Source organism: Phascolarctos cinereus, unplaced genomic scaffold (assembly GCF_003287225.1).
Source record: "Phascolarctos cinereus isolate Bilbo 61053 unplaced genomic scaffold, phaCin_HiC Scaffold_2;HRSCAF=192, whole genome shotgun sequence".
NCBI classification, from domain to species: Eukaryota; Metazoa; Chordata; class Mammalia; order Diprotodontia; family Phascolarctidae; genus Phascolarctos; species Phascolarctos cinereus.
Genome location: NW_027555625.1, coordinates 81727134 through 81750845, shown reverse-complemented (window position 1 = coordinate 81750845; position 23712 = coordinate 81727134). Strand labels below are relative to the sequence as shown.

General features: G+C 39.7%; 1 long non-coding RNA gene across 1 annotated transcript in view; it reads left to right on the top strand.

Moving 5' to 3' along the window:
- LOC110193266 (uncharacterized) overlaps window positions 1-23712 on the top strand; it is a 48419-nt gene that overhangs the window by 14046 nt on the left and 10661 nt on the right. Inside the window, exons 2-3 of the long non-coding RNA XR_013484306.1 lie at window positions 3716-3776; window positions 13362-13487. This is a non-coding gene — a long non-coding RNA (uncharacterized LOC110193266). The remainder of the gene's footprint in view (window positions 1-3715; window positions 3777-13361; window positions 13488-23712) is intronic.

Below are 23712 nucleotides of genomic sequence, written 5' to 3'. Positions count from 1 at the left end.
GCAATATCTCTGTAATCTTAATACATTGTCAATTTTGTAAAAGTTCCATGTGGTACTAAGAAATATTTATATTCTTTAGCAGTCCCATTTAGAAGATGCATAAGTCTTTATCTCTACTTTCTCCAGCAATTTGTTCAATTTTAGATTTTCCTGTTAAAAAAAAATCTTTCTGTTAGATTTGTCCAAAACTAAGAGGTCATTGAAATCTCCTGCCATTGTGTAATTACTATGTCTTATTGAAATTCAATTAATTTTTCATTTATGAATTTAGAGATGCTAAGGCATTTAAGCATATTGGGCAGGTCATTTAACCTCTGTGAGTCTCATTTTAACCATTTCTAAAATGAAGGGATTGGACCAGATGACCTCTAAAATCTTTTCCAGTTATAAATGTATGATCTATGACTAAGAATTGGATGAACGAATGGAGGATGTTTAATCTAGATAAGAGAGGGCTTAGGAGGATGACAATAGCTGTTTTTGAACATTTGAAGGGCTTTTCATGAAAGAATGGGGCAGCTAGGTGGTGTAGTGGATAGAGCCTGGGGACTGGAGTCAGGAAGACCAGAGTTCAAATCCAGCTTCAGACACTTACTATCTGTGTGATCTTGGGCAAGTCCTACTTCACCCTATTTGCTTCAGTTTCCTCATCTGTAAAATGAGCTGGAAGAGGAAATGGTAAAGCACTCCAGTATCTTTGCCCAGAAAACCCCAAATGGGGTCATGAAGAGTTGGACATGACTGAACAGCAACAATGTGAAGGCCTTAAGAAATTGTTCTACTTGCTCCAGAAGAGAAAAATAATGATGCTGGCTGCAGGTTGCAAAGATGTAGATTTAGCCTTGATTTAAAGAAAAAGAAATTCCTAACAATCAGTGCTATCCAAAATTAGAATGGGCTGCCTGAGAAGTAATTGGAGGCTTTTGAGCAAATACTGGAGGACTGCATATTACATATGGGGTATGCTGTAGAACAGAGTCTTGTGTCAGGTATAGATTGACTGGACCAAATGGTCTCTTAAGTCCCTTCCAACTCTGTGAGCTATATTAAATAGGTACCCCTCCTCCCCCACACACATGAGTCTTTCATCCAGTGACATCCTTCTTGCTCTTCCATGAACAAGACTCCATCTCTCTGCTCCAGGCATTTTCTCTGGCTGTTCCTTATGCCTGGAATGCTCTCCCTCCTCTGCTCTGACTGCTAAACTCTCTGGTTTCTTTTAAGTCCCAATTAAAATCCCACCTTCTACAGAAAGACTTTCCCAGCCCCTCTTAATCCCATTGCTTTCCCTCTGTTACTTATTTCCTGTTTATCCATCATAGAGCTTGTTTTGTATATACTATTTATGTATTGTTTCCCATTTTCGTTTATAAGCTCCTTAACGGTAGGGACATATCTTTTGGTATCTCCAGTGCTTAGCACAGTGCCTGGCACATAGTAAGTGCTTAATAAATGTTGATTGATTGATAGTGAATAAGAGAGAGCCAGGATAGGAAATCAGGTGCTTTAATTTTATATTCAGTGTTTTTTTTTTCCTTAAAATGCACTGCCTTTAACAATTCCATTCAAATACATGCCAAGTAGTATACTCAGAATTGGAGAGGCAAAGTCAAAATGAAAAAAAGAAATTAGTCCCTGACCTCAAAAAGCTTACATTTGCTGAAGGGATGCATCATGTGCATAGACAAGTAAATACCAGATAGTTTGAAGAGAGGGCACCAACTACTAAGGCTTAATAATAACAACTAGCATTTATACAGTGCTCTAAGTTTTGCAAAGCATTATATACATATATGTTGTATTATGTTATTTATTTATGTAATAGAAATGATAGATAAATATGTTAAATATATATTTATATACTATACATTCACATAGAAATACATTATTTTATAATATAAAAACATATTTTATATTAATATATAGATATAACATATACTATTTATGTATAAATATAATATATTGTAATATGCTATATATTTATATGTAAACCCATTTGGTCCTTACAAAAACTCTGTGCAGTAAATACTATAGGAATTATTCCCATTTTATAGATGGGGTTAAAATTTATCCTTTCTGAGACTCAGAGAGATTAAATTGTTTAAACGTTTTCTGAAGCGTGATTGCAACCAAGAATTTGCTGACCTCGAGTTCAACATGTTATCCATTATAATACAATGGATCAGGAACAGTTTTCTATAGAAGGACCTTGAGTCTAATCTTGAAAGAAGCTAAGAATTCTAAGAGGTGGGGGAGAAGAGAGAATTACATTCTAGGCATTTTTATTGTTAGGCATTTTAGGCATGTCTGACTCTCTGTGACCCCATTTGGGATTTTCTTGGTAAAGACACTGGAGTGGTTTGACATTGCCTTCTCCAGCTCATTTTACAGGTGAGGAAACAGAGGCAAACAGGGTTAAGTGTCTTGCCCAGGAACACACAGTAAGTGTCAGAGGCCGGAATTCAAGTTGGAAAGATGAGCTTTCCTGACTTCAGGCCTGGTGCTCTATCCACTGAACCACTCAGCTGCCCAATTCCAGGCGCAGTGGACAGCAAGTAGAATGTTTTGATTGACTGAAAGAGTATCAAAGAGGAATAATATAAACAAAGTCAGGTAAGGTAGGATAAAGCATGCCTACTAAAATCTTTAAATGCTGAGAAATTTATATTGAGAAACAATAGGGAGCCATTAAGGCTCTTTGAGTAGGGGAGTGACCTAGGACAATGTTTCTCATAATAGTGTTTTAAAATGTACAATACTTTCCTTACAGAAATACTTTGAGATAAGTAATGTAAGAATCATTATCCCCTTTTTACAGATAAGAAAACTGAATTTCAGAGAAGTTAAATGATTTATATAAGTTTATACAACTACCGAATATCAGAGCCTGGACTAATTATTCTCAGGTCCTCTTAACCATAAGCACAATGATGCAGATACTGGGCTAAGAGTTGCTACTGAAACAAGTCTGGAATTGAAAGTGTCCAGACTGGAGAAAGTTTACATCATTTACGCTGTTGTAAATAGTTTGAATCCTTTTTTTTTGGTTATTTTAACTAGATAAGCAGTCGCCTTTAAATTGAGTATTTCGTAATATGAACATCTGAATTATCTTTGATTCTTTAGGTTTGGAACTCGAGGTAACCGGGCAGGGTACATCAAACTGGAAACCAAGCCCATCCCAGTTTGGCACTGGCTAGTAGGAGAGGCAGGCTCTGAGCCCCCAGAGAAAATGAGGGATGAGATCTAAATTAGTAAATCATGGCTTCCCAATGTCCTTAACATGACTGCCTCACCATATTAGCCACATTTTTTTGTTTCCTGCCACATGAAGTATGGGGGGAAAGAATACTGGATTTGGAATCAGGGCTCAAATTCACTTAGACCAGTGCAACTTCAATAAGTCTCTGTGCCTCAGTTTCCCTAAACTGTAAAATGAGGGGGTGGTACTAGATGACCTTGAAGGTTCCTTGTAGCTCTAAATCTATGATCTTGTGTGAATTAGTCTGTCCAAAGTGCATGTTTTCTCTGCTGGAGTCACTGGCTGCTGATTCATACTTGTTGCTTCTTCTACCGCCCCAAGTTGAGGCCCCTGGTCAAGCTGCTACAGGGGAGGGGATAATTTATTTTAGTTCAGGGGCTGTTTCAGCTTTTGTATCAGCTCAGGAAATGGGCTGCTACAATAACACTTTTTTTTTTTGGCTTTAACTCACAGGGAGAGATGAAAATTGCTTTCTGAGGAGAGCCCCACCCAACAATTATCCACAGAGTTTCAGGTAATGGAGCTCAACATTTCTGTGGTTTATGTGAGAGGCTATTCTGATTTTCTTTCAAAATCAAAGACCTTGCCTGAATATTTTCCTGCCAAAACCAACAAAAGGGAGCAGAAAAACTGGGGGATGAGTTAGAAGGGATGGGAGAAGAGAAGCGAGGGTGAGAGGAAGAAGGAAAGGAAGAAGGAAAAAAAAGAGTAGGAAGAAGAAAAGAAATGAAAGTGAGGGAAAGGAAGAAGAAAGCCTGAGGGGGATAAAAGGAAACAGGAGGGCTGAAGGAAGAAGAAATACAGAGGAGGGGGGAAGCCTATGACTAGGTTGGTAACTAGAAGGGGGATATTCATTGCAGATTCTTTGGGTATGGGGATATGATTTTTAATTCCTGGCTCATAGCCCAGGGAGAGATCACTTTTTCTTGCAACACATACTTACCTTTGTCACCATGAAAGGGCGGGGAGTAGATTTAACCCAGAGACTCAGGGTCACTTGATTTTCTTCCTATTTTTCTGTGTTGGAAGGGCATGACACTTCAATATTTATAAGGCATTTGTTCTGAAATGGAAAAAAAAAAGTTGAGTCCTACGACAGAAATTTTTTAAAAAGCAAGATAATGCTTAACCCTCACAGAAGAAGGGGGGAAAACCACGAAAGTGAATTCATTTTCTTTGGTTAAAGACAATGAAATCCTTGTGCACACCTATGCCTAGGCAACCCTTCTGATGTGGTTCAGGGGTTCAGGAGTCCTGGGACCCCAATATCACAACGTGGGACTAAAAGAATTCGATCCAAGCTTTCTTTCAGCCAGAGACAAAGTTTATTAGAACATCGTCATGTTGGGCAGACTTTTAAGGAGTCTAAACATGAGTAAGCAGTGGCTAGATTATAAGAATCTGAGCAGTGGCTAGATCATAAGAATCTGAGCCTTGGCTGGATTTGAGGAATCTGAGCATCTTAATGGAGATAAGATGGACCCTATATACAGAAAGACTGTGGGAGGGATCTAGGAGTGGCCAAGTAGTCTATGAGGTAATATAATTCCAGGGAAATGGAGCCTAGATAGGACCGAGGGCGGGAAGTGGCCTGGAACCATAGGGAGGCAAGACAATGGAGGGGAGGATTATAGCCTCAGGTGAACGCTAGAGATTTGGCCATGCTGGAAAGTCCAGGGTTTTTCCTTTCTGGGGCCCAGGTCCCAAACCCATCATTCCCACAGTTACAATCATGTTTCTTATCTAAACCCAACTTCAAAGGTCTCCTGGTCCTTTGTCTTTCTCCTCCTGATTCCTGGAGATTTCCTTTGGTTTTGCTGTTTTGGTGACTCAGTTTTCTGGATCTGATGGTTAAAAACTTCCCCATAAATTTTTCTGGTTTCTTTTAAGCCTCATCTTAAATCTCATCTTCAACTGGAGGCCTTTTCTGGTCCCCTTCCAATACAAGCACCTTTCCTCAGAGATCACCCCTCATTTATACTGTACATATCTTGGATGAACACACAAAGTGGCCTCCAGGAGGGTAGGGATTCTCTTTCTATGCCAGTGCTTGGCATGTCATAAGCACTTAATAACTACTTGTTGATTGACTGGCATGTAGATTTGGCTTTACTTATAAAGCTCCTTGAGGGCAGGGACTAGGTTTATTCTGAGCTTCTAGCAGAGTGACTTTTACATGGCAGGCCCTTAATAAATATTTATTGAATTGACAAGGGAGGGGAGGGAGACAGCCATAGACTGGAAGACTTAAAAGTCTAAATTCCCATCTAAATTAAACATCCCATGCTTGGGGCCAAAGGATCATTGCTCAGTTTACCAGGCTTGGGCTTGCTTAAACTGGGCCCTTGCAGGAGACAGCTCCAGGGTATGTTTTCTTCCTAAAAGAGACTACCTATTAAAATGATTTCTTGCAGCCTTTGTTAAATAGAGCACATCTGTACCAGATTGGGGAAAGAATGAAACAGCAAAGACTGAAGTTAGGACAATGAGCCATAGATCTCCATGTCAAATCAGCCCTGTGATTTATCACCAAACCACATAGAAATTAAGCATCTGGCTAAGAGGGAAGGAAAGAGGACAGAGAAGAGGCATGATTTACAGATGCTAAGAGGCTGTGGAGAAATGGAAGCTCACTGAGCATCTGTCACCCTGTGGAGGAATCTGTGTGGACCCAAGGGGCCTACTTGGAGCTAGGATATGGCTCAGGGCTGGGTGCAGAACCTGTGGCTTTGAGGCCAGGTGTGGGCCTCTGTCCTCACATGACCCTTTGACTGAATTCAAGGTCAGGTGTGGACCTAGAGGGCCACACCTGCCCTCGAAGCCATAGGTTCTCTACCCCTGGACTGTGGGAAAGAGTACTGGGCAAAAAATCAAGAAACCTGGAATCTGGTCTTAGCTTTGCTGTCATGTGACCACAAACAAGGCACATACCTCTTGGGCCTCAGTTTCCTCACACGTAAAATGTACAATGAGGAGGCTTAATTAATATATTCTCTTTAAAATGCAATGAGGCATAGGAGAAAGACTGAAGGACCTGGAGTCAGGAGAATGGGGTTCAAATCTTCCATTTTAGTGTAGTAGAAAGAATATAATCTAGAGAGTCAGAAGACCTGGATTCAAATCCTAATTCTGCCATTGACTACCTATAAACCTTTGGGTCAATTGGTTAAGTTCCCTGGGCCTTCTCTTTTTCATCCCTAAAATGACGGAATTGGACTCAGGAGTGTGCTGGTAAGTGTTTAACAACAGACTCTCCCCCCAAAATTATATGACAACACACTTTTAGGTTTAGTCTGCACTATTACCATTTTCTCCATCACTTTCTTGAGTGTAGACAATAAAACAATAAATCAGGTCCTGATTTATAGTGTCTGCTCATTTCTGAAGTGTAAATTGTCACACTGAAATTTAACCATCAGCCAAAAACAAATTTGGCTCCAGCTTGGCCCTTGTTGGACTAACTGACCTCCAAGGTTATTCAAGGCCTGAATCCATGATTTATGATCATACAAATTTATTAGAGCAGGCGGACAGAACCATTTTGGGGTCGTGGACCCCTCTGACAGCCTAGTAAGGTCTATGGGTCCTTTATAAGAATAATTCTTTTAAAGAACTGAAAGAAATACCAAATTTCAGTTAAAGGTTAATGAAAATAAAGTTGTGATTTTTTTTTCCCATCCACGTTCACAGACCTTCTAAAATCTCTCCATGAACCCTTTAGGTTAAAGTCCTCTGGCTTACAGATTCATTTTCCTCATTTGTAAAATCAGGAGAATAGCCTTTGTTGGAAGGATATGATACATCAAATTTGGAACTTGTTCTGAAAAAAAAAAAATATCTTGCACTACCCAACTCACAGCATTGTCATAAGGGAAGCACTTGGCAAAATTTTAAGTGCTATAGAAATATGAATCATCATCATTGTGAAGAATAGTAATTGTTCCATTATTAATCAATATTATTACTTAATTATTAATGATAAATTAATTAGTTAACTATAAACTGTTGTTGTTGTTATTCAATCATAAACATTTATCAAACACCCTACTTTGTGCCAGGCACTGTATGAGGTGCTGGGGATAGAAACAAAACCAGAAAGTTTTATGTCTGTAAGCAGGTGATGGGAATGGGAGGCTAACCCTGAAAGAACTATCACTAACCAGACAGAAAGGACCTTCCTGCTTTGACTCACTCTCAGATTTACATTCCCTGACCCCACCGGGAAGTAATTAATTTTTTAAAAAGTCAGCTCTTGGTTGGACACATATGAATTATTCACCTCATGGATTATTCACAGTAAAAGTCTAAGCTTAGCCTGACTTCCACTAGCTAAACCAGTGGGGATCCCTCCTCCTGAAGTTAGGAAATATTTTTTCAGGGAAAAAATGAGCTCATAAGAGGTGCTGTGTAGACTAGACCAAGTCCCATTTCAAAGGTATTCTGGTTGATGGTGAGCAGGAGTAGCCACCACCCACTCTGTGCTGGTGGGAGCCAGGAAGGGGTTTGGAGAATGGTCAATTATCTCAGATCCTTAGATGAGTGTGTTCCATTTATTTCCATACTGTGATGTATGTGTGAACTTGACAAGATAGACTGAAGTGCACTAGTGGCCCTTCCCCCAAAGAATGGTGTAGGGCATCTAGATGAACCTCTCATTTTATAGCTACAGAAAAAGAGGTTCAGAGAAGTCATCAATTGTTCAAAATAACAAAGATTGCTACACCTGGAGCCAAGAAGAGCCAAGTTCAAATCCTACCTCAGACACTTACTAGGTATGTGACTCTGGGCAAATCACTTAATCTAATAAAGTCACTAACTCAGTCTCAGTTTCCTCATCTATAAAATGGTGGTAATGATAGCACCTGACTCCCAGGGTTGTTGTGAAAATAAAACAAAATGTTTGCAAAGTGCTTACCTTAAAGTGCTAGATAGTTGCTAGATATCATTATTGTTAATGTTAAGAGATAAGATTAAAACCAAGGTCTTATGATTCCACGTCCAAAGTCCTTTCTACCTATTACAGCATGCTGCCATCTGCCAGTGAAACCATATCCCATAATCTCAAACACATAGGATGGTAAGGTTGCTTTTCAATTTAATTCACCTCAATAAAGCTGTGTGCTGCTGAACATAACTAGAAAATGTTTTGGTGAAATGAGATGGGAGGTCCTTGGTTGAGGGGATAGGGAGAGGAGAGGTGGGGAGAGGTGATAAAAAGGCTTAGAATAACCTCTAAGGTAAGATAGTATATTTGGAAGCTGTGTGGAGTACGGATTGGATAGTGGAGAAACCCACTAGTGAGCTACTGCAATAGCCTAGGGAAGACATGATGAGACCTGAGTTAATATAAGCGGCTAAGTGAATAGAGAGAAGGGGTGGAGTGTAAGAAATACTGTGGCAGGACTGAGGGATTGAAATCAAGTCCACAAGCATCCATTAAGCAAACAGCTACTATCCACTGGGCACTCTGCCAGTGATTGGCTATGTGGTTTGTGAGAGAGGGAAGAATCAATGATAATTCCAAAATTTCCCACCTGAGTCACTGGCAGGACAGGGACTCCTTTAAGTAAAAGAGCACTTTGGGGGAGGGATAGTTTTATGGAAAATAGAAAGGGCTCATTTTGGATATGTTGAGTTTGATATATAGCAAGAAGTCAGTAATATGAGGCTGCAGTTTAACAGAGAAATTGGGGGCGGACATTTTCTGCCCTCATCAGATCTCCTCTGAAATAATTGTGTTCAATAACCAGAGGTGCATTTTAAGAAGGACCCTGACAAGCTGGAGAATGTCGAAAGAACAGCAATCAGATTGGCAAAGGGTATTGAATACAAGTCCTATGACTATAAGTTGAAGGCGATGGATATGTTTAAAGCAGAGAAAAGACGACTCATGGAGCACATGAGGTATGTTGATGTACATGAAGTACTGACATATAAAGAGTTAGACTAGCTTTGTTTGGCCTCAGAGGGCAGAATCAGAAACAATGGATGGAACTTGAAAGGAGACCAATCTGGCCTTGATGTCAGGGAACAACTCAGAGCTATCCAATGGTGCAAAGGGCTACTTTGAGAGGCAGGGATGGTGGCTCCACCTTAAAGGTTTTCAAACAGGCTGGATGACTACTTGTTGAGTATATGACTGTGGTTGTGCTATATTCATGTATGGGAAGGCTGTTAAAGTTCCTTCTGATTCTCAGATTCTATGGATTTGTATTAGAGGACCCGAGTTCAAATGTTGGATGATGCTGGACAAATCACTTAATACCTATAAGCTTCAATTTCCTCATTTGTAGAATGTGGGAGTTGGTTTAGATGATCTCTGAGTTCTTTTCCAGCTAGAAATCCATGATCCTACATATAGATTTGGGAGTCATGTGCATGGGTACGTGGGAAACAATGCTGACCATGGGGCAAGAGGACCTGGATTCAAAATCTGCTCCTGATGCTTAACTATGTGATCTGACTTTGGACAAATCACTTATATTTCCTGGACCTCACTTTCTGCCTCTATGAAAGGAGGGAGTTGGCCTAAGGAGCCTAGGAAGTCCCCATATCTCTGTATCTATGATCCTGAGATCATATGAACCCATGAAACTGATGAGATCACTAGAGAGAAAGTAAAGAAAAAAAGAAGGCCCATTAGAGAACTCTGAGGAGTAGCCATATGTAGGAAGTGGTACATAGATGATGATCTAGCAAAGAATGCCTGGAGGTGACAAGTGGAAGAGAGAGAGAGAGAGAGAGACAGAGAGACAGAGACAGACAGAGACAGACAGACAGAGATAGCGAGAGACAGAGACAGAGAGAGACATAGATAGAGACAGACAGACAGACTGACAGACAGAGACAGAAAGACAGAGACAGAGAGAAAGCCAGAGAGAGAAACAGTGTCATGGAATTCAAAGGAGAGAGTAGTCAGAAGGAAAGGGGGCAGGGTTGACAAGGTCTATAGTGGCAGAGAGCTCAAGCAGAATGAAGCCTGAGAAAAGAAAATCGGTTTTTAGCAGTTAAGACTAGTAGTAACCTTGGAAACAGCATGTCAGCTGACTGGTGGGGTCAGATACCAGATTGCAAGGGACTGAAAAGTAAGTGGGAAGTGAAGAAATAAAAATAACAAACATAGACAATCTTGTCTAAGAGTTTAGTCATGGAAGAGAGATCTACAGGGCAAGATCTTGAGGGAACAACAAGGTCCAGAAAATGTTTTTTAAGGAAGAGGGAGATTTTGATACATTTCAAAAATGAAGTGATGCCATTGACACTTTCAGAAAGATGTGATCTGAATTGTTTTCTCAACAGTGGGGATAGATTTGCACTGATCCAGTCATCTATTCACACACACACACACACACACACACACACACACACACACACACACCCACCATCCTCCTTTCATTTTCCACCATGGTTGTGACCATTGTCCTTCTTCTTCTACATTTCACACCACACACCAAGAACTGGCAAATAGAACCGGTCTGCCCGGTACTAGGTCTGTGATATAGCAAGAACATCTCTGTGGCGAACCCAAGTATCCCAATACATTGTTAGGGAATGGGTTAGAGATGCTACTAATAAAGCAAAGAAGCTAAATATGATTTCTATGAGGACCATCTGCGCAAGAAAAAATTCTGTTCATATAATCACCGAATTAGGGCATTGGAAGGGATTTAATTGACCATTTAGTCCAACTTATACATGAAGGAATAGCCATTAATACATACTTGATGTTTGAAGACCGCCAATTTATGAGGAAAGCTCCTATTTAATTTTTGGACAATTTTAATGGTCAGAACATTTTTCTTGACATTAAGTCTCGATCTGCCCTCTAAGAGCAAAAAGAACAGATGACAGAACTCTATATGACAGCCATTCAAATACTTGAACATAGGTATCATGTTCCCCCTGAACCTTCTTTTCACCAGGCTAAATATGCCCAGTTTTTTTTTCCAACTAATCCTCATATGCCATGAATTCCAAGGCAGTTACCATGCTGGTTGCCATCTTCCAGACACCCTCTAGCTTATCAAGGTCCTGCTTAAAGCATGTTCTGACCTGAACAGATTTCTACAGCTGAGGTCTGACAAGGGCAGCATACTGTGGCATTCTCACCTTCCTGTTCCCCTAAGCTATGGCCTCCTAATGGAGCCCAAGATTGCATTAGCACTTTTGTCTGCCACATCAACCTCCTGTTCCTTATCGAGCTTGACAACTCCCCAAATCCCTATATGCTTTTCAGAAGAACTAGTGATGTTGGTGACTTTGCATAAACCTCTTCACTTAAATCCAATTCACTTGCAAGTTCACCTTTCGGATGTCATGGTCCTCTATGAGAATGAAGGACAAGCAACAACAATAACAATAGCTTCCTGTCTATGCCTTCTCTATCTTGTATTTGTGGAATTAGTTACAAAATACTAAATAAGGAATATTACCAGTTTTGAGATCAAAATGATTAAAATCAAGATATCATGAAAGAATGTCATAACTCAATTGTGTAACTTAAAATATTATAGAAAACCTTTTAAAAATTGGGATCAAGGGGGCAGCTAGGTGTCACAGTGGTTAGAGCACCAGTCCTGGATTCGAGACGACCTGAGTTCAAATCTGGCCTCAGACTCATAACACAAGCTGTGTGACCTTGGGCAAGTCACTTAACCCCATTGCCTAGCCAAAAAAAAAAATTGGGATCAATATTCTTAAGTTCACACAAATTTTGCTTAAGTGGGCTTGGACATTATTTGTTCCTAATTTTCTTGGTTATGATAGTGCAAACAGCAAAAACAAAAACAAAAACACACACATTCATGAGGAATAATCTTGCAAGGAAGAGAGCAGAAGGGCCTGAGTATGTACCAAAGTGCAAAACTCTATATTTGTTCCTATTGGTATAATAGCCGATTTGGCACAATAATCTAGAGCTGAGACGCCAAACATGTGGTCAAGTGTAGGTCACTGCTGAACACATCAGGAACCAGACTAAAATATAATTGGGAAATATTTAACAAAATAAATAAAAGTACAGTACAATATAGATAATGTTAATTTGTGGTTTTCTAAGTCAATATGTAGCTGCAGGGATCTATTTCTAGTTAAGATTGAAACCACTGTCACTTGTCAAGATCCTTTTACATCCTAATTCTATCTATCTATTCCTGCCAGCTTTGAGTCATTGGGAAAGGTGAAGAGCCTATCATCTGTGCTTTTATCCGAATCACTGATTAAAATGCCCCATAGCCACAAACTGCAGTCCTAATGAAGACTAACTGTATTATGGTTGCATACCATTGGGCACATGTGGGAATAAGAACATATAAGAAGATCAATACAACTTATCTTGTACTCTTGGAAAGTCAGAAGTCCTAAGTTTGAGTTCTGACATTGAATGCTACTTGCTATACATATCATTTGATATTTACGCACGTGTCCAGGGCCCAGCAGAAAAAGGGGTAGAAAAGAAGAAAGGGGAGGGGGAAGGGAACAATTATTTATTAAGCATTTACTATATACTAGGCAGTGGGCTAAGTTTATATAACTATTATCTTATTTGATCCTCACAACAACCCTGGAAGGTAGGTGCTATGATAATCCCAATTTCACAGTTGAGGAAACTGAGTTGGAGGTTAAGTAACTTGTCAAGGAGGGTCATATAGTTTATAAGTGTCTGAGGCTGGATTTGGACTGGAGTCTTCCTGATTCTATGTCCAAGAAACTGAATTAGGAGGAGGTTTGGTAGATGTAACAGCATGTCAGCAATGGCGGTGGGGGTGGCAGGATAGGAGATGAGAGTGGAGTAGAGAATACTTACCTCTAGAAAAAAAAAACCCAAAACTTTGAGGCATCAAATCAAGTTATACAAATAGTCAAATGCACTACCTGCGTTTTGGCTTCCTAATTTTATATGGTCCTGCTGAGCTCTGAAACTCTGCCTAGAAGCGAGTCCTCCCTCTTAACCGATGATGATTTAGTAACAGCAAGTTCATTTGCTAAAGGCACAATCATTTTGGGTATTGAGTTTACTTTCTGAGGCTAAAGAGTTATGAACCAAATTATTTTTTAAAGATACATGTGGGCTAAACTCTAAAACTATATCACCTCCTAGGTCTAGACAATGGAATCATCTCCCACTGGACAAGGTGAATATCCAGTTCTCTTAAATCATTTAAGATGAATCTGGACAAAACACCAGAGAACATCTATCATCACCGGGACTTACGACTGGACAAAGGTAGGTCTTAAGTGTTCCTCAATTGTTGCTGAGTTATACCTTTCATAACACTGAGAGACAAGGGAAAGGCCACTTGTGTTCCTGCCCCCCCCACCCTGAATTACAACTAATGCTTTGAGGTGAGAGAGAGAAATGAAAGAAGTATTTAATGCTCTTGTCTTGTGTGGTTTTCTGACCTTCCTGTGAGAGCACAGCCCTTCTGTAAGTATGGGAAGAGAGGGGCACTCAATTTTGTTGGCTGCTGTCCTGGGTACTCAAGAATCAAAAATGTCTCCATGGTTCATATTGATCATTTCTGAAGATAACAACTGGTAGTGCGGTGGATAGAGTCCTGGATTTAGAATCAGGATGATCTGGGTTCAAAAAACATATCTGGCTAGTTATATGGTCTTAAGCTTAACTTTTCTGAGCCCCAATTTTTTCATCTATAAAATGGGTACAACATCATCTATAGTATGTGCCCAACAAGATGATTATGAGGCTCAAAGGTGATAATCTTTGTGAAGTATTTTGCCAACTTTAAAGCTCTATAGAAAAATCAGTTGTCATTGTGATTATCAGAAAGTCAAGATCTATTCATGTCTAGAAACACCACACACCCTCGCCCTCGGAGAAATTTCCTCCCTTGAAGGACAGGATGAGCATTTGTAGAAACTTCTAGGCCTGAAATGAAACCAAGTTTTAGGCTGGTCTCCACATTATACATATTTTCCCAAGGATTCATTCATACAGGTAATTTGCTTCTATATGTAGTTTCCTCACTTCCAGACAGGATTGACTTCAATCCAAAAGACACTTAATCGGTTAGGAATCCTGTGAATGTTCTTAGTCAATCAAAATGTAGATGGTGAAACAAAAGGTAAGGGCATGTTGCTGGAGAATCCCCTTCTTGTCAGACTTAATGGGCTGAAAACTAGTCAGGGAATTTTCTTCTAGAGGCTGCCACCACTTTCTGAAGATCTGAGTTCATTTTTTATTGATATTCTCTGGCCAGGACCTCTGGAGAATTTCTATTATTTATATGATCAGCTTTGGGAAGAATGTGTGGATCCCTAGTGAATGAACATATTTTATTCCTTTGACTAGATACTGTCCAATGGGTGAAGGATGGGGTGTTCCTAATGGAACAATAAAAGTTTGTAAACTTATGGAAGTAATGAGACCATTCCTAAGACAAATGTAATAGAAGAAGTTGCCTCTGGAAAATGGGGAACATGGCTGTAAAGATGATGAATGCTGAGAAGTCAACATTTTAATACACTTAAGGAATATGGGGGAATCATTGAAGAGAGCAGGACTGGGCTGGGAAAAGAAACCAAGCAATAAAATTGCCCTTTTGAGAGAGGAGTGTTCCAAGGAGAGGCCTTGTAACTCTATCACTTGGCAAAAGTCAGGACACTCTTTGAAATTCTGTTAAAAGGTATTTACATCATTTGTTTTCTGCTTTCTGTAGTTTCCGTCAATGAAACTTAAGGAGAATGGCCAGATGACTACAATCAAATGTGGGTCCAGTTCCAACAGGTTGAATAGTATATTTCCTGGGGACTTGGCTTGGTCATTTGTCTCCTTTGAGTTATCTGGTTCTTTTTACAATCAGTATAAGTGCCAGATACTGTGCTGGGTGCTGGGGAAATAAAGATAAAACTAAATAATCTCTGCCCTCTCCTGGCAAGATACAACATCAACCAATCAACATTTATTAAGTACCTACTATGTGCCAAGCACTGTGCTAAGTGCTGGGGACACAAAAAGAGGCAATCATTATAAATGGCAAAATCCCCACAACTCAGACTCCATTCATAGAGAATGGATAATAATTCAGGAAACAGCCTAACTGATGTGGGTAGACCTAATTACTTTCTTCATACAGGTGATTATTTTTAAGGCCTCTGACCATATCACTGCCTTACTGAAAAAAATCTTCAGGGGTTCCTATCGCTTCTAGGATAAATACAAACTCCTTTGTCTGGCATTTAAAGCCCTCTAAAATCTGGCTTTTGCCAACCTTCCCAGTCTTAGTGTGTGAGCGTGTGTGTGTGTGTGTGTGTGTGTGTGTGTGTGTGTGTATGAGAGAGACAGAGAGAGAGAGATAGAGGAGAGACAAACAGACAGACAGAGACAGAGAGAACAAAAGAAAGACAGAGAAAGAGACAGAGACAGAGATACGAAGCAGATAGATACATAGATAGGTGGATGAAAGAACGGATGGATGTAGCACTAATTAAATAATTATTATGTGCCAGAAATACGTACTAAATTCTGGGTATACAAATATAAGCCAAAAAAAAAAAGAAGAAGGAAAGAAAAGAAAGAAAAGCTCCTCAAGGAGATTACATTCTAATAGAGGAAGATAACTGTAAGAAGGACTACAGTACTATGAAGGAGGTGGAAAAGCACTGAGAGTTAAGAATGTCTGGTGGTGTCAGGCAGGAACTTCCTATCAGAGGGGAGGGCTCCAGGGGTGGAAGCCTCTCCAGGGGGAGAAGGTTACTGAGAAGAAACTAAAAAAGTCCATAGAGCCAGGAGTGAAGCTGGGAGAGAAGTGAAGTTAGATTACTTTCCTTCACCCCCCCTGTATTCTTCCTCTCTATTCCTCTGGCCTGGTTAGGGGCTATTACCCTTACACAACATTCTCTCACCTGCCTCCATGTATCTGCACAGGAGCTCCTGAAGGTCTGCACTGCATTATCATCTCAGTTTACCTCTTAGAGTTCCTGGATACTTTCTAGCCCAGGTGTCATCTCTTGCACAAAGATTTTCCTGATTCCTCCCTATCCCAAGTTGATCGAATTCTCTGTCACTGAAAATGACTTTGTATTGGTTTATTCCTACTTACTTGTGTATATCTCTCAGCCCTGGGCATGTTGTCTGTCTGTCCTCCATGCCTCGAATGTTCTACCTGCTTCTCTCTGACTGCTGACCTCTTTGGCTTCCTTTAAATCCCAACTAAAATCCCACCTTCTACACGAAGCCTTCCCCAACCCCTCCTAATCCCAGTGATTCCCTCCTTTTAATTATTTCCTATTTATCCTATATGTAGTTTGTTTTGTATGTATTTGTCTTCATGTTGTGTCCCCCGTTAAACTGTGAGCTCCTTGAAGGCAGGAACTGTCTTTTCCCTCTTTTTGTATCTGCAGTACTTAGCACAGTGCTCGGCACATAGTAGGTGCTTAATAAATGTTGATTGATTGATGTATCTTCCCAGGAGAAGGCCAGTCTCTTGAGATAAGAACTATTTAGTTTTTATCATTATATCCCCAGCACCCAGCACAGAGCCTGGCATAACAATAAATAATAAGTACTTAATAAATGCTTACTGAGTTTAAAGGCAATGTTATTAATAAGTGTGATTGAGAGTACGATCTAATGGAGAAGACAACAAGCAAACAAATATGTACAACCAAGCTATATACAGAATAACTAGGAAATAATTAACAAAGGGAACGTACTAGAAGGCACTGATGAATGGTAGGTGTGTAGCACCAATCATTCTTACTGAGTTGGAATCATGTACGGTGACTCCATTCATAAATGTTTGCTAAATGGAATTGTATTGTATTATCTTTCTTTTAAAAAAAATAGACAAAATGAGATTCCTGGAAAATCTTTCACAGAATCATAGAATTAGAGCCAGAAAGAGTCCATTGGGTCCAGTAGGTGATGAAACCACTTTCAAGCAACTCAAAGTGTAACTCGCATGCAAGTGAATGATGTGCCAACGACAAATCATTGTAGAGGGTATGAATTGGAAGGGACCTCTAAGGCTGTCTAGGTGAAAAGTTTGGCCTGTGGGGGAGGTGGTATTTGAGCTGTGCAGGAATCCTTCCTCTGACATCTGGGTCAAATGGCCATCCATCCTCTCCACGAACACTCCCAGTGGCAGGAAACTTAACTCATAAAACAGTACATTCCATTCTTGGACAGTTTGAATTGTTAGAAAGTTTCTTCTTTATATCGAGCCAAATATCATCTCCTTCTTTCACCTTTTGGCCCTAGTTCTGGAATGACACAGAACCAATGTAATCTTTCATCCACAAAACAACCCTTTTAATATGAGAAGACAGCCGTCATACCTTCCCTAAGGCTTCTCTTTTCTGTTCCTCTAAATGTTCTTTATGTGATATGGTTTCCAGACCCCTGGTCATCCTGTTTGCCCTCTACCTCGCTCCAGTTTGTCAATGCTTGGTTTAAAATATGGCCCACAGAATGGAACATAACACTACAGATGTGGTTTGCCTAGAGTAGAGTGTGCTATACTCTCATTGTTACAAAGTAGCAATTTCTTTCTTCTGGATACCATACCTTTCTTTTCTTTTTCTTTTTTTTTTTTTGGTGGGGCAATCGGGGGTAAGTGACTTGCCCAGGGTCACATGGCTAGTAAGTGTCAAGTATCTGAAGCTGCATTTGAACTCAGGTCCTCCTGATTCCAAGTCTGGAGTTTTATCCACTGTGCCACCTAGCTGCCCCTAGATGTCACGCTTTTACTAATGCAATCTAGGATCCAGTTGGCTCTTTGGGTTTGCATTAGCACTATGTTCTATTGAGCTAACATGAGCCCTAAAAATCTGTTCAAGATCAAAATGTTACCCGAATTATAGTTTTTAAAGTATTATAACGTAAAAAAAAAGCATTTATTAAGCACCTGCCTTATCATGAACACTGGTAGGTGCTGGCTGGTGAGCTGGGATAGAAAGTTTAGATAAGATGTTATCCCTACCTTCATGGACCTTAGAGTCTAGTAGGGACATAAAATACCAATCAGAAAGCCAGAGCACAAATTCTATATGGTAAGTGTGTGAAAGACCAAAACAGAGTGCTACAGGAAAGGGGAGGTCACTTTGGACAGTCAGTGCATCCAAGAAGTCTTCGAGGAGGAGGTTTGAGCTTTATTTTAGAGGGAGAATGAGTAAAAATTCAGTAATCAAGAAGGGTGAGAAGAGGAAGACATTCTCGGCATGAAATGGCAAGCAAAGGAGAGGCAAGGTCAGAAAGCAGATCTAGTTTGTCAGTAGGGAACAAGGAGAGTAGGGGATTAATATGAAATTAGGTTGGAAAGGTGGGGTGGCAGCTGACAGCATAGTGTTTGGAAGGCCAAGTAGCCAAATTTAAACTTTGCTCAGTATGTATGAGGCTCAAAGGAAAATATATGTATGTGTATGTGTATGTGTATGTGTATGTGTATGTGTATGTGTATGTGTATGTGTATGTGTATGTGTATGTATATGTATGTGTATGTGTATGTGTATATGTATATGTATATGTATATGTATATGTATATGTATATGTATATGTATATGTATATGTATATGTATATGTATATGTATATGTATATGTATATGTATATGTATATGTATATGTATATTGTGTGCATGTGCATATGTGTATATATGCATGTGTACATATATGTGCATGTGTATGTGTATGCGTATACATAAATGTATGTGTGTGCATGTGCATTGCATTGTAACGTATGTGTATATATGCATTGTATGTGTATCATGTGTATATGCATGCATGTGTATATGTATATGCACTGTGTGCATGTTTATGTATATATGTATGTACATTGTAACGTATGTGTATATATGCATGTGTATGTGTTTCGTATATGTATATGCATGCATGTGTGCATATGTATGTGCATATGTATGTATATATACATATGTGCATGTGTAGTGTATATGTGTATATGTGTGTGCACACACATGTGCGTGTGTATATGCATGTGTGTATGCATGTGTATGTGTATATACATCGGTATGTGTGCATTGTAATGTGTGTATATATACATGTGTTATGTGCTTGTATGTATATATGCATGTGTGTATATCACAAAATTAATTTTAGCCTTGAACATACATACATGTATATATGTATATGGGATCAGCCAAGCATTAATACAGTTTTAAGTGTTAATTGCTTAAAACTATAATATATACAGATATGTACATATATACATTGCATATATGTGTGTGTATGTGTGTGTGTATGTATGTACATATGTACTTACCAAGAACCCACCTGTACCTATCCCTTCTGTGGTCCTGTGAGTCCTGAAGAGACTTGGGATCCTTTAGAAGGGAGGGGATCCACCAAAACTGAGGATTGTTTGATGCTCTGAGGAATTGGGAGGAGTGTTTTCCTGTTGAAGAAGTAGTTTAGGCTGTATTTTTTTGTTGGGTTAATTAAAACCTTTTATATCTGACATCTTGTTAGCTTGAATGTTAGCAGAAGAGAGCCAAGAGCATTTTTGGGGAGAAAAAGGAGCCAAATTGTGACATTCCTAGGGAAACTCAGCAGGGCAGAGGGAGGTAAGTGGTGCCAAAACAAGCTGAATTCTGATGTTTGCTAGGCCAAATGAGCTACAGAGATTATTTTTGAATGAGACTCCCAAGGTGAGTCCAAGCCTTTGTGTTAGGGGCTGGAGCTCAACTGATGCATTTGTTACATAAATATTAAATGCATCTTTTCTATTCTTTTAACATTTTAGAAGCCCTTTGGGTGAGGAAACTCTTATCTTTACATTTTTGTAACATGATGCTATGTAATGATATGTGAAAGTGTAGACACATTTTTTTAAAAGTACCTAATTGTCCCAGCATAAGATTAATCTTCTGCCTACCTGTATACACAGCCCAATGTTTAGACAGGACGAGCTATGACAACTTCAAAATTAGGCATCTAAAGAAATAGCCCCACCCATCTCAAAAAAAAAAAGCAAATGAGCCTGGAAACTGCCTATGTGAAAAAAATGTGAAAAAAATGCAGACATAAAGAGTTTTGATCAGCACAACCCATGTTGAATTTATTTTGGAAAAGACCAAGGGAGATATAATGCTAAAGGGTTACAGTCACACCCAGTGAGCCAATTGTAGAATCATTGTGAATTCTCTTTCCAGAGAATTTAATGCCCTCAATTTGACCTTGTTCAATGATTTCAGATTAGAGAAGGAAATGAGTCAAATCTAAATAAAAATCCTTCATTTCTTGGCCAGACAGTGATTGTGAAAGAAATTAAATGATAATACATATTGACAGAGCACTCCAGATAATATGCCCCAAAATTTGTAACTGCAGGAAACATGGACAGGGAGCTTGGCCGGGGAGCTCTGTCAGAAGCCTCCTAAGAAGGATCCTCCTCTATTTGTCCAGAAATACATCCAGTGGTTCCAGGTGCTGACAAATGCAAATGTCTTTCCCTGAATGTAACTGACTCTTAGTATTTAAGACTCAAGAATAAGTAGTGCCAAAGGGACCAGTGAAAGTCAAGAAGACACGTGTTCAAGTGCTGACTTGCTGGCTGTGTGATTATGAGCAAAGCCCCTCAGTGCCCCAGACCAGTCTCTAAGACTCTCAAGTGACAGAGGAGTTGCTACTTTGATGGAAGTTGTTTCCACACTGGGATCAGGCCAATACTTACAAAGGAATCACAGATCTAGAGTAAAAAAAAAAAGATTTAATTTTATTTAGAATTAGAGATGTAATGTAGAATAATGGCTAGAGAGCTGACCTTGAAACCAGGAAGACCTAAATTCAAGTCTCATCTGTGACAATTACTGACAGTGTGACCCTGTGTGACTCACTCAGTTTCTCAGTGGCCCCAGACAATTCCCTAAAACTATAATTGCAGAAAAGGTGCTGATTGGCCTACATTGGTAAAGGGATTTTCCTCCTGGGAGATTACTATATCTATCAAATCCCAAATCTAGTTCCTAGCCCTAAAATGAAATAAATACACATTCTTCACTGGCAGATTGGGAAAGCAATGGAGGAGAGATAACCTACATGAAGAGAAAGGAGAAGAAAACAGACAGAGACAGAGGGAGAAACAGAGGAAGAAACAGAGGGATGGGTTGGGGGGAGAGAGAGAAAGAGAGAGAGAGAGAGAGAGAGAGAGAGAGAGAGAGAGAGAGAGAGAGAGAGAGAGAGAGAGAGAGAGAGAGAGATTAGTTATCTGTGCCTCTACTCATTTAAAGTATCCTAGGAGGCTTAGCTTAATTGTTACTTTCTTCCTGAGGTCAAGAATCTAAAATGAAGTCAGGGAGAAGATCTTCATGAAGATCTCCTTTGGAAGATGGGGGACTTGTACCCCAAGGCAGACAGGGAAGACAGAATGCCCCTGTGCTTTGCCATCATTCTTTTTCTAGGTTATGTTCATTCATTTACTTTAACTCCAGAAGACACCCCACCCTCCACCAGACTTGCTATTTGCAAAATGCCATTTTTCCCCCTTTTTGACCTCCTTACACTCTGGGTATTTGTTCTTTAGCTGTATTGGTTGATCCCACATGTTATATTACTCATATGCTGAGCACATTCAATGGGGGTGGGGGATGACTTACAGCGGATTGTGTCTTCTGTTCTTTCTATTAGGGGTGAGATTTCAATGATGAATGTTTCTAACCTGACCCAAAGAATTTCATCCTTCTCCGGAAAACTGTGTAGGAGAGGATTCTTAATGGACAAAGAATAATGTCTTCTGATACCCAGCCAGAAATTTGGATTTGTTTTTAAAAGCTTTCTGGGTCTATTATTTACAGTAAACATGATTCTTTCCTTCGGCCTCCCTTGACAGTCAGAAAGTAACCTGTGGGTATTAGCATGGGTGTGTCATTGTTTTCACTGAGAATCACTTAGCAGCAAGGATGAGCTAGTTCTGTGTTAAATGCCTTCTTGATTGGCCACCTTAAAAGGCTATACTGCACTCCAAGCTTGTACACAGAGATTCCCATAACTGGTAAGGAGCTTGGTGTGCTGGGGGCACAGAATTGGGGAAAGAGGGATCTACTTCAGAGTTCAAAAAAACATTGTTATTGCTGTTCCTAACAACGGTCATTTTTGAAACTAGAATATAACTGAAGAGATACCCTTGAAATACCTAATAGGACGGGTTTTGTAGGGGGGAGAGAATGGAGATTTCAAGTTTCAAGTGCCTTAAGAAAGGTCTTACTGAAGAGTATACAACTGTCATCAAGACAGATGTGGGAGGTGAGAGGTTAGTGAGAAAACTATGTCTAAACTTATCCAATTGGTTGCCAAATCTTTTCAATTCTATCTCTACAACATCTCTTCTTCTTTTTTTACCCACATGTCCATAGTCCTCTGGTAACCTTTGCTGTGGACTAAGCTATTATAAATAGCTTCCTAAAATTACTCTCCCTGCTCAAGCCTCTTTTTTCCCCAGTGTATCCTCCAGTTAGCAGCTAAAGTGATATTCCTAAAGCAATACTCACAATAGCTAACATTTATGAAGTGCTATAAGGTTTGCAAGGATATTTTATAAATATTATCTCATTTGATCTTAACAGCCTTAGGAGGTAGGAGGCATTATTATCCATATTTTATAGATGAGAAAACTGAGGCAGGCAATAGTGAAGTGACTTGCCCAGGGTCAAACAGCTAGTAAATATCTGAGGTTGGATTTGAACTCAGGTTTCTTGATTCTTGGTCCAGTGCTCTATCTATTACAGCCATCTAGGTGCTTCATAAAATAAAGGTATAACCATGTCAGTCCCTTCCTCTTAAAACTCTATTGGCTTATCCCTTCAGAATCAAATGAAAACTCCTCTGTTTGGCATTGAAAGCCATTCACAAGCTGATTTTGAACTCTCTTCCTGCCTTATTATACATGATGTCTTTTATACAATTTCTGGTCCAGCAAAGCTGGCTTTCTTGCTGTTCCTCACACACAACTCCATCTCCCTCCCATCCTTCTGCCTTTGCATTGATTGTCTCCCATGCCTAGAAGGCATCCCCTCCTAATCTTCACCTCTTAAAAATCTCAAATTTCCTTCAAAGTTTAGATCAAATGCCACCTCCTACCTGAATGGTATTTTCTAATACCCCCTTCACCCAGATACTAATCTCTTCCCCACTAATTATCTCATATTTATTTTTCATGTAACATTAGCACCTATCTAAGTGTGAGGTAGAGGGTGAAGTACTCCCACCTCTTTCCCCCCACCTTTGGAATGTAGGTGCTGCCAACAAGGACTAGCCATGTCTTTTCTACTACCACTGGGTAGTTTAACTTCCTTAATCACTTCCTTCAACTCTATCACTGCAGAGAGTTTTCTCTGTGTGTATGGGTGAGGAAGAGCAAATAAATGACTCCATGAGGCCAGATGACCTGAAAGCCCAGCCTTGTTCTAAGAGCAGGAGGAAAACCCAATATCCAGTTGAGTTCTCCCTTTTGAGAGGTTTATTTTTTAAAAAAAAATCAGAA